The 14,158-nt window shown below is 45.6% G+C and overlaps 1 protein-coding gene across 1 annotated transcript in view; it reads right to left on the reverse strand.

The window, feature by feature from the left end:
* The window catches only part of LOC107185813 (palmitoleoyl-protein carboxylesterase notum1), a 51,518-nt gene that overhangs the window by 5,479 nt on the left and 31,881 nt on the right, over positions 1-14,158 (reverse strand). The gene's annotated exons all lie outside the window — the stretch shown is intronic.

Here is a 14,158-nt window from a genome sequence, read left to right on the forward strand (position 1 = left end):
TGGAGAATGAAATGTCGGGTATCACTGTGTGTGCTCGAATGAGAACCGAGTACTTCGGAGTAGAACTGTGAGTAGCGGATACGGACTTGAGGGTCACTCTTGGTTTACTTTACGGCTGATGTCGTTTCTTCTCTTTGGAATTTAACTGGTAGAAGTCTCTACTTCTATGGAGTACAGAGACGCAATTGGAAGTACAGTTTTATAATTCTAAACGATGACAAGAAACGATCTCCCTTGGTCAGGAGATTACAATGTTGTGAATTCTTATACAGATCCATCGAAGTTAAGGGATTAACGATCAAATCTTCAAACCGACCTGTCTTAAGATTTCATATAATTTTGAAGAGTGAACCTGAAGTTGAAGTTTCCCTACGCCTTGAGTGGGGACATTGTAATGATGAAATTAAACATGTGTGATCAAATGTTGTACATTAAACGAAAGTCCCATTTAAGTACAGAAGAGGATAGGTGCATGTAGCAGATATTTCGGAGCAGATCGTTCAATAAATATTTCCATATTCCAGCAACATTCATCATAGCCGATAACTTCACGGAAATTGGAAATTCCGATTTCGTGCTCGCACACGGAATCGAATTAACAAACATCGGGAATCCCGTTCAGAGTCGTAAACTGAAAACGCCAGCTGAGTACGTTAATCATAGCGCAGTCCATGATAATGAGGCGGCGAGATACCGTGGCTGAACGACCAGAAATTGCAAGTGAAGGAAGATAAGCTCTTCATCGTCGGTCTTCCGCGTGGCTCTAGAATGACCGAGCCATTACTCGACTTGTTAGATAAATACATCTCGGGACGGAATATTGTTTATCGCGCCGGTAATGCTGTTACACTGAATAGCTCCCAGGCGTGTTATAAATGAACCACGAAGCATTTTCCCCGGCTGAATGTTACTTATGAATATCTGTGTCGGCGGATAAGCAGCCGTTACACCCGCTGTTTCGTGAACGGCCGTTGAAACTTCCACGATTTTGGGGGATACTCGAGAAGAGAATTACAACAATTGGGAACTCGCTTCTCCTCTAGGACTACTAAGTCTCTGTAACACGAATTTTACTGCAGATTATTTAGCGATTATACATAAAAGGAAACAATAAACTTGGTGGTATCAGTTTTACACGAAGAATCTCTATTCCCCCAACATTCTTCCATTTATAAATAAAGTTGATTAAAATTGAATCATTTCAAGTTCCAAACCTTTTAGAATCATATTTAACCCCGCGAATCGTAAGGTTGGTTTTAAGACCGTACTTGGTGAGGTGGGGTCGGATCAGGTAAAAAAAGTTGTTACCTTGAACCTGTATTTTTATTTATTTATATAATAAGAAATAATAATTGAGATATATAACATAATACTTTTCATTTCTTTCAAATGATGCAAATGGGTTAAATGTTTGCTAAATAATAAAAAATATTTTGAAACTGATAATACAAAAATAATACAAACTGGGTGGGGACAGCATAAGAGGAACTATAACTTGAGTCCACGTGGACCTTATTATCAGAGGGTGAATACTTCATTGAACCCCACTGCTTCTATCATTTAACACCAAAAGGAATAAAAAAAAAAAAAAAACAGAAACACGATCAACACTCGCGCGACCACCTTCCTATAGCTTGTAATTCTCCGTACACCATGGGTTTTCACCACAGGTATAGAAGGCAATAACGGTGTCTCGAGGTAACGCGAACGAGTCGCAGACCGCGGGAATAATTTAAAAGGAGGAAGCGTCGTCGGGTCTTCCGCGGCGCCACTCTCTCCCCCTCTTCATTCTTTTTCATCGGTTCGTGCTGGTGTGTTTCGCCACCGCAACCTTCCGTCAATCTTGCCCCTCCAACACTGACCACTTCCAAGCGATCCCCGCTCTCTTTGTCCGTTCGGTCGGCTCTCTTTCTCTCTTCTCCTTCCCTTCCACGGCCGTTTATTGCGACGCTGGCTACTTAGGATCAAATTCCAGCTTCCAGGACGGTAGCCGGCGGCGGAAACACCTCGGAAACAGAAGCTCGTTCGGCCGGGCAACAAGATGAAAGGCCGCCGCCCCAGCTGTGTGGACGTCGGAAAGGAGAAACGTTGTTGCGACGACGCAATTATGATCGGGCATAATGGCCCGCGAACACCACCAGGATTGGCTCGGGACCCCGGGATCCCGAGCGACGCCAGCGGCGAGAATCTTTATAAGGAATACTTATCCCGTGTCCAGAAAGCCGTCTGATGATGCAGACTTTGATGGGATGGAGGGGGCGGGGGCTGAAGAGGCAGCCCCGTGTCGCTGTTAATGGGCGATAGGTGGTTGTATCGCATTTTTAATTCGTTTTCGTTTCTCGACGGATATACATACACTGCTACCAGATGCGCCATAGACATATATGTATAGACGGAGCATAAGTTACCACTTTGGGCGAGGGGACCGTAGGATTGGAGGGGAAAAAGCAGCGAACCTTGTAACTTTGGAACCCTTCGGTAAGAATAGGACAAGAAGCAATTGGTACCTTCGAACTATTCAATGGACTTAACACAAGTTTAGATATATAGAAATGGTAAACATTCCATTAAGTTCCCTTTGCACATAATGGACTGTATACTGTTTGCCTCGGAACAAAATATGGACCTGTCATTTTTACACTATTATATGAAAAACTATACGACTTAGAACAAAATAATTTCTACCATCGAAAGGAGTGAAAAATTTAATACAAAAATTAAAACACGTAAAATGTGATTTTACAAAAAAAAGTGGACTTAATACAGTCTGGCACTGAGAAATATTATTTCTGCAGGACGGACTGTACAGTGTGCCCTGTGTCGACATCAATGTCACAAAAAAATTAACGCCAGTATTCCAGGATTAAGGAGGCCATCTTCAAGAACGCCGCGTGTACACTCGGTTTCGTAGTGTTTGTCGTCCAAGGGAACACGGTCTCGACAATTACCAGGGAATTGCCTCCCGAAGTCGCCGTTATCGCTCGTACAGTCCGTTAATTATCTGCCAAGTGTTTCCACTCGGGGAAACAGAATCTCTAAGCCCAGCCCCCGTTAACTACGGCTAATCCGCGCAAAGTCCGTCGTAGAATCCGGTCCGGCCAGTCATAAATATCATTTACACGGTACCGAGCGCGGCCTCGAGTTTTCACCTTGTGCCTGCCCGGAAGGAAACCGTTTTTCCTACCCCCCCTCCCCTCCTACCTTCTCCACGCTTCACGGTCCAGCGATCGAGTGGAAAAATTCAGCTCGCAACCGGGGAAAATCGGTTCCGACCGGAACCGAATCGTCGTTCGTTGCCGATTTTACGACACTGAGAGCCGGGTGGACGAGAGAGAGAGAGAGGCCACGACGAATCCGAACTTTCCGGTAGATCGTAAATAAAATTCACGGCTCGAGGGGTCCCTCCCACGCTTTGCGTAACCGCTTTATTATGCCGTAAATCAACCTGTCCCGACACTCGAACGCCCGTTACCGGGACAGGGGTAGATTTCACGACGTGCCCCTTGTCCGGATATTCGCGAAAAACCTTGTGGAAAAAATAGGCAGGGAGGTGGGGGGGGGGGCGACGGAAATCGGTTGTAGGTCGCTGGAGCAACGAAACACTTGAGTGACAGCGACAAGCAAATCCTTCCCCCGTGTGTTGCTTTAATTCGTCGCTAGCTGCATCCTCTATTAATTTTCCACGGCTCGTAGCCAGTTTGTTGGACGTACGATGCTGGTGACGCGGATGGGTTTTATATTTTATGGTGCTAACAATGCGACGGATACGATTTTATTCGAATATAGGGATCGAGACGAGGGATTACACGTTCACGATTTTTGAACGGAGTATTGTCTCCTTTTTTTTTAAGTGGAATTTGTTAGATAGTTATTAAAGTTCGGAAAATTCGTGATCTATATTAAGACTAGAATTGAATTCCAATCTCATTTCAAAGATATCAAGTCTTCACAACAAAAACTGAAATTCTCAACCCAAGAAGCTTCGTTGCAATAGTTCGACTATTTTGTTCCTAAAACGATAATAAACCATCCATCGAGGACGGGAAACGAGAATATAGAAACATAATTACTCCGACCTCCCGGATTTCTCTGAACTGTCGAGATCAACGAGATCCCGTCCCGCGATCAATTTCCACGGGGAGAATCCGTAACTTGGCCTCCGCTAATCCACTTTCATCCCCTTTAAATTTATAATCCGGCCGGATCCGCGCGTATAATTCGGACGTGCCTCTCAAAGAACGTGGTCCCGGGTGCTTATGGAAGCCTCTCTCGCGCGTTCGTTCCCTTTTTCTACCTCTGCCCCCTCCCCTCTACCCCCTCTGGTTCCACCGGTGTCCCTCGGCCGACCCTCTCTTCCGCGTCCGGCGCATTAGAGGGTGTCCTGGGCGTGAAGGTGTCCGTCATAATTTGCCACCCGGCGCATAATCCCCGTGACAAAGGCCGACAAAGTGACGGGCTGTATTACTGGCCGCCGCCACCCTCTATTCCGAGCTCCGCGGAGATTCCGGTAGCAGGTAAAGCGTTTAAAGATTCCGGGGGGATATTCGAATCGGAGGATGGATCGGGAGGCAAATAAATGGCCACGACGACCGAGTGGACTGCCGCCGCCCAGTTCAGAACCAGGCGCGCTCGAACCGTTTTCTTTTTCTTTTGTCTTTCTTTTGAAGACGCCAAGATTTTTATCTGTGTTCGAAGTTTTTTCGAACAACTCACGGAAGATGAGAAGAACTTTCTCTCTGAGTATTTAGTGAATCGATGGATGGATTTCAAGTGTAGGATAAGATTGTAATTCAATATAGAGAGACAGATGTTCGCGCAGATAATTGAGGAATTATCTGGTTTTATTGAAGAATGAGCTTTTATACTGTAGAACCTACCATACGCGAACTAATAGGAAGTTTTGGATAATATAACTATTACTTTTCTAATACGAAACTGGATTTAAATATATAAAGTCTTGTATTTGGAAAGTGATAATTCTATTATCAAAAAATTTCTATTACTTTGGATTAGGTATTACAGTTCGGTAATACTGCTTTTGTTTGTCATTTACAATACCAATCGAATTTTAGTCTCATATGATCTTTTATACAGGATGACTAAATTTATTACAACGAAATTTCCTGAAATGATCCTGTGCCTCAAAGCTCATTGAAATGTTTTTTTAAACGTGTCGGTACAAAAACCTCGTTAAGGTTTTCAGATGTTTGTGAATCTGTGGAAATTGTAATTTTTAATTTACATTTCATTTTCAATAACTTCGCGTCATTTAACCAGTAGCATGAAACTACTCCGAACACAGAAACGTGTAAATATTCGCTCGAATTCACCGACTTAGAACTAGTTTCTAATAACTCGACGTTTGAACGTCACTAGCGAAATGGAAGGAATTTAATAATTGTCGCGCTGATGGCTCGCCCCAGCAACCGACAGCTGCCGATATTTCAGAAATCCCTTTCGTAGCCGTCGAATTTCTGAACGCGAGAGTCGCCAGATCCGTTCTCACCGACCTCCTCCCCTTTCGATCGCGGAAATTCGTTCTTTCTTCCGCGTGCCTTCACCCTTTTCCCTCGAACATCGTCCCAATTTCAACCGCTAGCAGTTCCCGCTTTCCACCAGTAAGTATTTTCTAACTGGATTAACGGAACAAAGAAGAAAATTTCACGCGAAAAAAACTACACACAGCCATCTAAAACGAATGAAAACTGTCATAGACCTTATTAATAGACTCTGGATACTTACACGAATGTAAAATTTTATAGACTGGATCCACACGAATTAAACCGAACCGGAAATTTGTTTACCCAACCAACCATTCTATCGGGTACGAAATAAAATAAGAATCTCATTAGGGTTTAATTAGCGTTTTACTACGCTATAAATGCACAATATTCACGATCTCAAAGAAACTCCTTTAAAGTGCGTACCACCGGGGAGGAAAAAAATAAAAATAACGATCAGGCGAAGGGAAAAGAAGAATATTTAACAATTTCCACAATTCACTGTTTTCGACACTGATTGAACCAGGCAACGAGAGGCATCGTTACCAAACGAGAAAAGCCTGAACATCGACTACTCCCGGTCACCATTCTCGATCCACAAGCCCTTACCATAATCTCCTTCCGATCTCGCGTTTCCGCCAAACGATGCGAACTCCCCTCTCGGCTGAAGACTTTAATTGGGTATGCAGCACGCGGCGAACCCAGAAAATGGGCAACGTCTTCATAGAAACGCGCAAGCAAATGACATTAAAGCTGGTCCCCTTTCTCGCAACAGCTGGGGGATTCAACAACGACACCAATGACGAGAATGAAAGGGGTGGGCGGCGGCTAAGGACGGCTGACAATTGCAGTCAATCTCGGTATAGAGCTAGGGTAACGGGTCCCCAGGGCGGTAAAAGTGTTCGGCGAGACTTGCGGCCGGTAAGATCGTTAAGTCGCGGTAAGCGGAGTACGCGGAGTCGCGGTAAGCTCGAAAGCACGCCAGAGCAACTTTGTCCCCCTCCCTTTCTCCCTCCATATTCGTCGTCTTCGTCGGCCGCCGCTGGAAGACCCCGAAGAAGCCGCGACGACGTTTCTGTGTGTGCACGCGGTTATGGTAATGCGAGGTTTGCGGTGCGTGTTAGCCGGCTGCGTGAGCGGCCCTCGTAATGGTAACGAGACGGTCTCTCACCATCATCATCAACATCCGGACGACGAAACACGATGCGAACGATCAACGACTGTTGCGGGTTCCCCGAGCCGCGGCCTCAAAGGTGCCGACACCGCGATCCGCTCTCCCAGGCTATTTTTAACTTGTTTTCGCGTCCACCGTTGAGTACCGAGGCACACACCGGTGTGTGCGCGCGCCTCGTAAGCGTGCATTCGATGGAATGCCACGCACCAACGGCCACCGGAGGCACCCGCGAAACGAATCGACCTTCTGGAAAAAGAAAAGAGGCCTGCGGCGGCGGTACGGGAGAAGACGGCTCGGTCCGGGACGCGATCGACGGGAACAAAGAAAAATTGGCCTCTAACGAGCGAACCGTTCGCGGTTTCGCGAATCTGGGCGCTGTTCCTTGGGTAACGTACTCGGTGTGAAGCACCTTAGCGTCCTCTTTATTGGCTCGTGTTGGTACCAGGGACGAATATACGTTGTGGTTTTTATTGTCCCTTTGGTTCGGACAATTGGAGAACATTTTTATACCGGGGGGGTATTGTTTTTAGAAATTGTCACTATCTTGCTGGTGGTAATACTGACAAACACGAAAATGTATTCTTCTCTATGATCGTGCTTTGTTGATATCCTTATAATCCCATCCTTATCCGTATCAAGTGAAAGGACTAACCACTAGCAAGATTATCCCAGCCAATAGCAGGTGGTCGGCGCATCAATCCCCTTAGTAACAAGAGACTCAAATGTCTGGAAAATTATCCTGGTCAGTAAAATCGCCTTGTCAGTTCCAAGCGGTATACATAAAAGAAGCACAGTATACTTTTCGGGGTGTATTAGTTCCAACACTGCTTCAGGTCCATCGAGGACAAGTAACTCCATTCCTTCTATCGACGATACCAACCGTGAGCCAGAGGGTACCAACTGGAACAAAGTGTTATCTTCCGTGGAATATTCATCCGTTAGAATCTCGAGCGACTGAGCGTGCACTAAACCGTGTCCCGGCAACATCTTGCGGCAAACCAACGTCAAATTCACGAAAGCTCCGCGACCCCGATGGCGATAAATATTCAGAAGCGACTGAGGCAGGGGGGCGTCAATATGAATACATTTGCTAGGTGGTTCGCCAGTCTACCCGACAGCGAAGCGTTACTAAATCTCCGACGTGGATCCTCTCTAGTCCGTCCGACATCTATCCTCGTCGACAGCTCAATCGATGGAGCAGCCCCGCGATCGGGAGTCGCATATCTCCTGGCGGAGGAGAAGCGGTGCCGCCGCCACGCCGCTAAAGAGACCGACAAGGCGGCTCGGGGAAGAGGAAGAAGAAGAAGAAGAAGAAGAAGCGTGCGCGCGGAAGATTTCAAACGCGCCGTCCACCTCCGTGCCAAAGATACGTTTTCAAGCGTCGATCGCGCGCTCCGCTTCGACCAGCCTCGATGAGTTTCGAACCCCCCGATGTCGATGGCCTCGTTACGGGCCGAGGTTACGAGCCCTCGAACCTCCTCGCCGTGGCGAGCTTAGAAAGATAGACTCCTGGCACTTCCACCACGGGAAACGATCCACGAATCCGATCGGCTTCCGTTCCTTCACGGAGATCGCGCTCGAGAGATAGGTCAGCAGGTGTGCTCACTGCGATCCCGGGACCCGACTTTCTTTTGTTTTATCCCCGTTGCGGTTTAACCCGTTCACCGTCGGGTTCTTATTCTTTATCTTTCCGGAATAAATACTTCGCGATATTTTGTTGGTGATGTTAACCGTCTGAATAGGTAACTATTAAATAGTCGGATTGATTGATTGATGTCTATTGAAATTGTTCTTGTCTTTGGATAGAAAATATAGTCTGTCGGTAATATTGATCCTTCTTTACTTACAATCTATTATTATCGAGGATAAACAATAAATTGTTTATTGAACGTATAAAATAATGATATGGTGGTGTAAATGTATATTGGATTGTTTATGAATTTAAAGAATCCGAGACCGTGAGTGTCCACGGATTTTTTTAGTAGTACCGTAAAGACTCGATGAGAGTTGGATAAGAAGTCCCCCGTGAGAGTTTTTACTTCATCCCCACCACTGGGGAGGGGAGGCCGTGGAACGTGCCAAGCGCATAAATTATTGCCCCATCGATATTGTTGCCGAGGGTTGGGCTTCCGGCAAACAATAGATTTGTGAGGTGCTTAAAACGATTCGCGGTGCACCATGAAAGTTTTGAAGCAGTCCCGAGTTTCAATCTCTCATAGTTCGCAACTATTACATCATCCTTACATTTTGTAAGTGTTGCTTCAATATATCATTGATTACAAATTTCCGAAAAATTATAATGTTCCGAATCATCCAATCTTAACATTCTCTACAATCGTCAAGCCAAAAGTCGCAAGACCCACTAAATTTTCAGTTGTTAGCGCCATTGCAGCCCAAATCTGTGGCGCGCAACACGAGGGTAAACGTGCCCTCGCGCGTACCCCGTCTCGCATCCGGAACAAGAGAAAAGTGGGGGTAGAGGCACGTCGTAATATCCCCTGTAATTTATGGTGAAGGACTACGAGGATGAGAGACAGAGAGAGAGAGAGACGAAAGGTGGACCAGGTTGCAGAAGACAGTGGAAGCACAGAGGAAGGAAGAGAGAAAGTGGAGGCAGATAGGCCGAGAGAAAGGGGGAGGGGTGAACTTAAAGAAGAAGAAGAGGAAGAAGAGAGAGTGAGGGGGGGAAGGAAAGAAGAGGGAGCAGGTGGCAAGATAGGGTATACGCCAGTGGATTAAGGCGCGGAGCGGCGAGTCAAAGAGATTTTCTCCCCCATCCCGTCTCGGCGGGGGCCCCTCGGCCTAACAAGGGCTGAAATATGACTGCCTTGCCCTACCTCGCCTCACCTCAGCCTGCGCCGCAGCTTCGGTCGCCGTGTGCCTTTCAAACCAAGGAAAAGCGAAGGAGATATCTTCTGGCAACTAATTTATCGGTCGGTCTTCTACCGAGGCGACCCGGGATCAACGGACTTCTCTCGGACGACGATCACGGAGAGAACCCCCTCCCCCCCTTTTGGCCGCGATTTACCGTGAAAACGGTTCGCAAACTCCCCCCCCCCCGGTAGCCTCTCTTCTCGAACACTCGAGGACCAATAGAGATCGAACTTACGTAGACAGCTTGGGAAGCCTAGCTTCTGTGTACCGTTACGCATTTTATTCTAAACGTGATGAATGCTGACAATTATACGGAATAAATATCACCGATCTATGTTCCATTTCAGTACATTTACCAGTCTGGGTTACCTGATACAAAAATAAAGACACTGAGAAATTCAGATCAACGTGAAAAATACGAAATGCGAAGATAAATGTTACCTGACTAAATAAATATTTAGTTCGTTATTTTTATCGAGTTTGTTTGGTCATTACGTGAAATTACTAGAATATTTGACATGTTTGCAGAAACTCGTTGCATTAACGTGTATATTGGTAATTAATTGTTTCGTGAGACTTCCTATATTACTCAAATTGATATTTCGCTATTTCTTTATAGACTGGTCCTCTGTAAAAGTATTGGCCAGTTTATCCTATCATTCAAAGTCATTGAAAGTTATGTAAAAAATAAAATTGAAGTTCGGTGTATAGGCAAGTACATTCTTTCGGTAGGCGCGCGCGCGCAGCGATACCATCGGCAAGATGAAGACGTTGATGGCGCGCAAAAAACAGCGAAGGATCTATGGCTCCGGGAGCAGCCGAAAAATGTGCCAAAGAAATCGCGCGAAATTGCCAGCTGCGATCGAAGTATTTTTCTACGGAAGAACGATGATGATGATGATGATGATGATGATCACTTTGTACGCAATGACCGCCTCGGTGCGCTTTAAAACCGCAATTTGCGCGAACGGGGGACCCGGGAGCCGGGGCTCTTCCGCAATGCGAAACCGCAGCAGTCGCGATTTCCGGCCCTCGGAAATTGCCGAAATTACCAAAATCTCGGAACAAACGTCCGAGAAGGACGGGATATAAAACGTTCGGAGAAAACACACCGCTAACCTCCACCTTTCTCTTAAGGCGATTCAACCATTTTTGAAACATTGGTCTAGTCCTTTTGTATTTACCATGGGTATCACTATCGTTTTTCATTATCTTTTGACGTAATTGATGCAAAGTGTGTACACTTTTATGTTTAGTTGGGTTCCAGTTAATATTTAGAGGTGTGGCATTAAAACAGATAAACTTGAGCGAGAAAACGAACTTCAATAGCTTCGAATTCGAACATAGCCAAAATGTTCCGACTAAAGCTCCGAAGTATTAAAGCCTTAAGAATCCAATAATCACAAATCTATCCTTGTCGGTGATTAATACTGTTATTAACCCTTAAAGTGTTTTATTTCATTTTGAAAACGTGTACTTGTATGCTTAATTATTTTTAAGCTACCACGTGTACAACTCGACCAAATCAGAGTACATACACTTGCTGTAAAATTGCAAAGTTTTCTTTTGCTTAACGACGTGCATACTCGTCATTGAACAAAAAATTTCCGCCTTTTCATGCAGAATACATTCGACATAAACATCGAAAGGGTTAAGAGACCACGTGCACGGTCACCAAACAGTCGCAATAATTTATCCCCGATTAAACAATTAACAGCGGCACGTCGGGAGAGCAAAAGGGTCCGTGTGTCCGAGGTGTTTCGAGCCGATCAACGTTCCGCCAGCGGGTTCCGCGCGCTTCGGGACCCCGTCACGGAACAACTATGAATCGAATTATCGATTTGTACGCCGGCGCGTTGATCAACGGCGGAGAAAACCTTTGAAGTGCGCCGAAGTTCGTCGAGGGCTTCCGGAAAGCAAAGTACGGATACAGGCGAAGGAGAGACCGAAGCGCGAGCACGCGTGAAGAATGTCCGTGAGCAAGCAAGGGGAACGACCAACGCGAGAAAGAGAGAAGGAGACCAAGGGGATCCTCGAAATAAGTCCCCGTGAAATGATTGGTCTACGCGGCGGCTGCTACCAACGTTCGGTACGATTTTATCTAACTCGCCTCACGGCTACGGAGAACTTTGTTCCGCGGCGATTTCCGTGGCGCAACTTTGAGAGACATTGACACAGTTACAGATACGTCTAGTCAACCGAACTGGGCGACTTTAACGACTTATTGAAAGTTTCAAGTACATTGAACGTTTCGAAACTGGGCCCCATAATCTGATCGAACTGGATTGGCAGTTCGTCGCTTACAATGGAGTTAGTTTTTGTCGTGATCGTGGGTGATTCATTGTGGCGGTGTTGTTCAAATTCAGAATATCTACCCCAGTTAGGAAAAATCTAGCAGAATGATGGCGATAAACAATGAATAGTGTTGGTACTAATAGAAATAGGTTGCATAGTATAGTATATGCGTATTAAACAGCTAATTAATGAGGCAAACAGCGGATGAAGTTTGGAGGAATATTGATTTTTCGAAAAATAGTGAACTTCTTATTGGACTCATTTCTACTAGATGCACCAAAGCTACAGAGTCAGCTAATGGGTACCTAGTGAAACTAAGGATTCAAACAAAACTCGATGCAATCTACAATTTTGTACAATACATTGGTAACTCATTGGATTAATATTTTCTTCCATTGCCAATTCTATATCATTCAGTTTCTAAATATACCAACAATTACCTGTATATTTATACTTTAACACAGACCCAAAATTTATTCGTAATCCACGAAGTCCAACGAAACACGACCGTTTCGAGAACAAAGACGAATAAAGAATAAAACCCACGATTACGATCTCGAGTGTGTCTGCCGATAAGATCTGATTTTTAAATTTCACGAACCCGATACACACAATCGTCGAGGGGTTCCCGTGCCGGTTGGAAGAAGGAAGGGCGTTTGTTCGTAAAAACGTCATTTCCGCTGCGGTCGATTCCTTCAACGACCGGCGATAATCGATCCCCCGTTTCGCATCCTCTCGTTTCGCTTCCGAATCAAGGACAACCGTTTCGAGAGTCGGCTGCTCCCCCTCCACGCCAGGCCGACCGGCTCGTCACGATTTTTCCGACTCTCGTTTATTATAGGGCGCGAGTAGTAGAGTAAACGACAGAAAAACGACGGGAACAGAAGTGGCGGAGAGAAACGGTGGATACGTTTTTTGCCGCCGAAGAAAAACAGAATCCGGCGAGAGTCGACTGCGGCGGCGAGAGTTAGCAAGAACGCGGTGTAGGCGGCACATCAAAGGCGCACCTCGGGCGTGAACGAGCGAGCGGGCACGCGGCTCAAGTAGAGAGCGGAAGACACCGCCACCAATCCTACCACCATCCAATATATTTACTCCGATGGACCACCGCTACCCATTGCCATCGCCGCCACTAGCAGTGGCCGAGCCAGCGCCACCAATGCCACCACCGTTCTCTACCACCGTAACCGACGGCCACGACCACCGTGCAACCACCACACTCGCGAACACTTTGCACGCCTCGATCCGATAGACTTCCCTCTACTCACGTCGAACATCGACGCAGGAGTACTATGGTGCTGAAAGTTTGGACCATTTAGTTTGGTCGACGTGTCGAATTCTCCCGTCGACTTAAACAGTATGAAATTATTATGTTTGATAGTGTCATATAGTAAACATTAGAGGATTATTTAAAAAAGTATCCCTGTGCTTTCTATTCCTACGGAAAAAGTAGTCTCTCGAATCATTAAGACAAATTTTTATTCAGGCGTGAAGGAAAGGAAAAGTGACTTCTCGAAGTAGTTGCGCGTCAAAGGTCGTTTGAAGAGGGCCTTCTACAAATTTGCAAACGGTTAGTGAGAGTATACATATATGCATATTTATTCAGACGTTCTTCTTTCTTCATTTCCCCGAAGACCACTGCGCGGACTAACTTCTCACTGACCACTTGCATCCTTTGATTTTCACTCTACCGGTTTCATCTTCTTTCCTCCACTTTCTCTATAACCCATTCATTCAAATTTATTCACCGTGTATCTGTATTTTGTATATTTAATTGCTGTCGTCCATCATCTCTCCTCGTCTGCCCAATAGGACACTTCTCGCTTCATTAGATTACCTCATTCTCCCATTCCTTCTACAAATGTAACATTTACTTCTCATCATATCTTCCTCTTACTGTTTAAAACACATCGTTTGAAAGTTCACGATTTTAAATTCAATTTTATCCAGTATTTTTCTCTAAATTTAGTTCCCCTATCTAATTCTCCAATAATTACTCGAACTTCCAACTACAGTCTACCATTCCCAACTCTCTCAAGCTTTTCAGAATTGTCATTATCCTCGACAAAGAAAAGATTAAATCTCTTCAACATACTATGCATCATTCACGCTCATCAAGTTCCACTCGCCCTTCACCCCCAGAGACTCATCCACGTTTCACTTCGATCCATTCAATCCTCCCCCTCCCTCGTATGTTTCTCTCTCTCTCCAACGATTCCTCGACATCAATCCTCGTTTCCCTTTCGCCCCCCGAACAAATCTTCACCCGTTTTCACCCCCATCTCGCCCCTGTTCGCATGTTTCCCGCCTCTCA

Source organism: Dufourea novaeangliae, unplaced genomic scaffold, assembly GCF_001272555.1.
Source record: "Dufourea novaeangliae isolate 0120121106 unplaced genomic scaffold, ASM127255v1 scaffold14, whole genome shotgun sequence".
NCBI lineage: Eukaryota > Metazoa > Arthropoda > Insecta > Hymenoptera > Halictidae > Dufourea > Dufourea novaeangliae.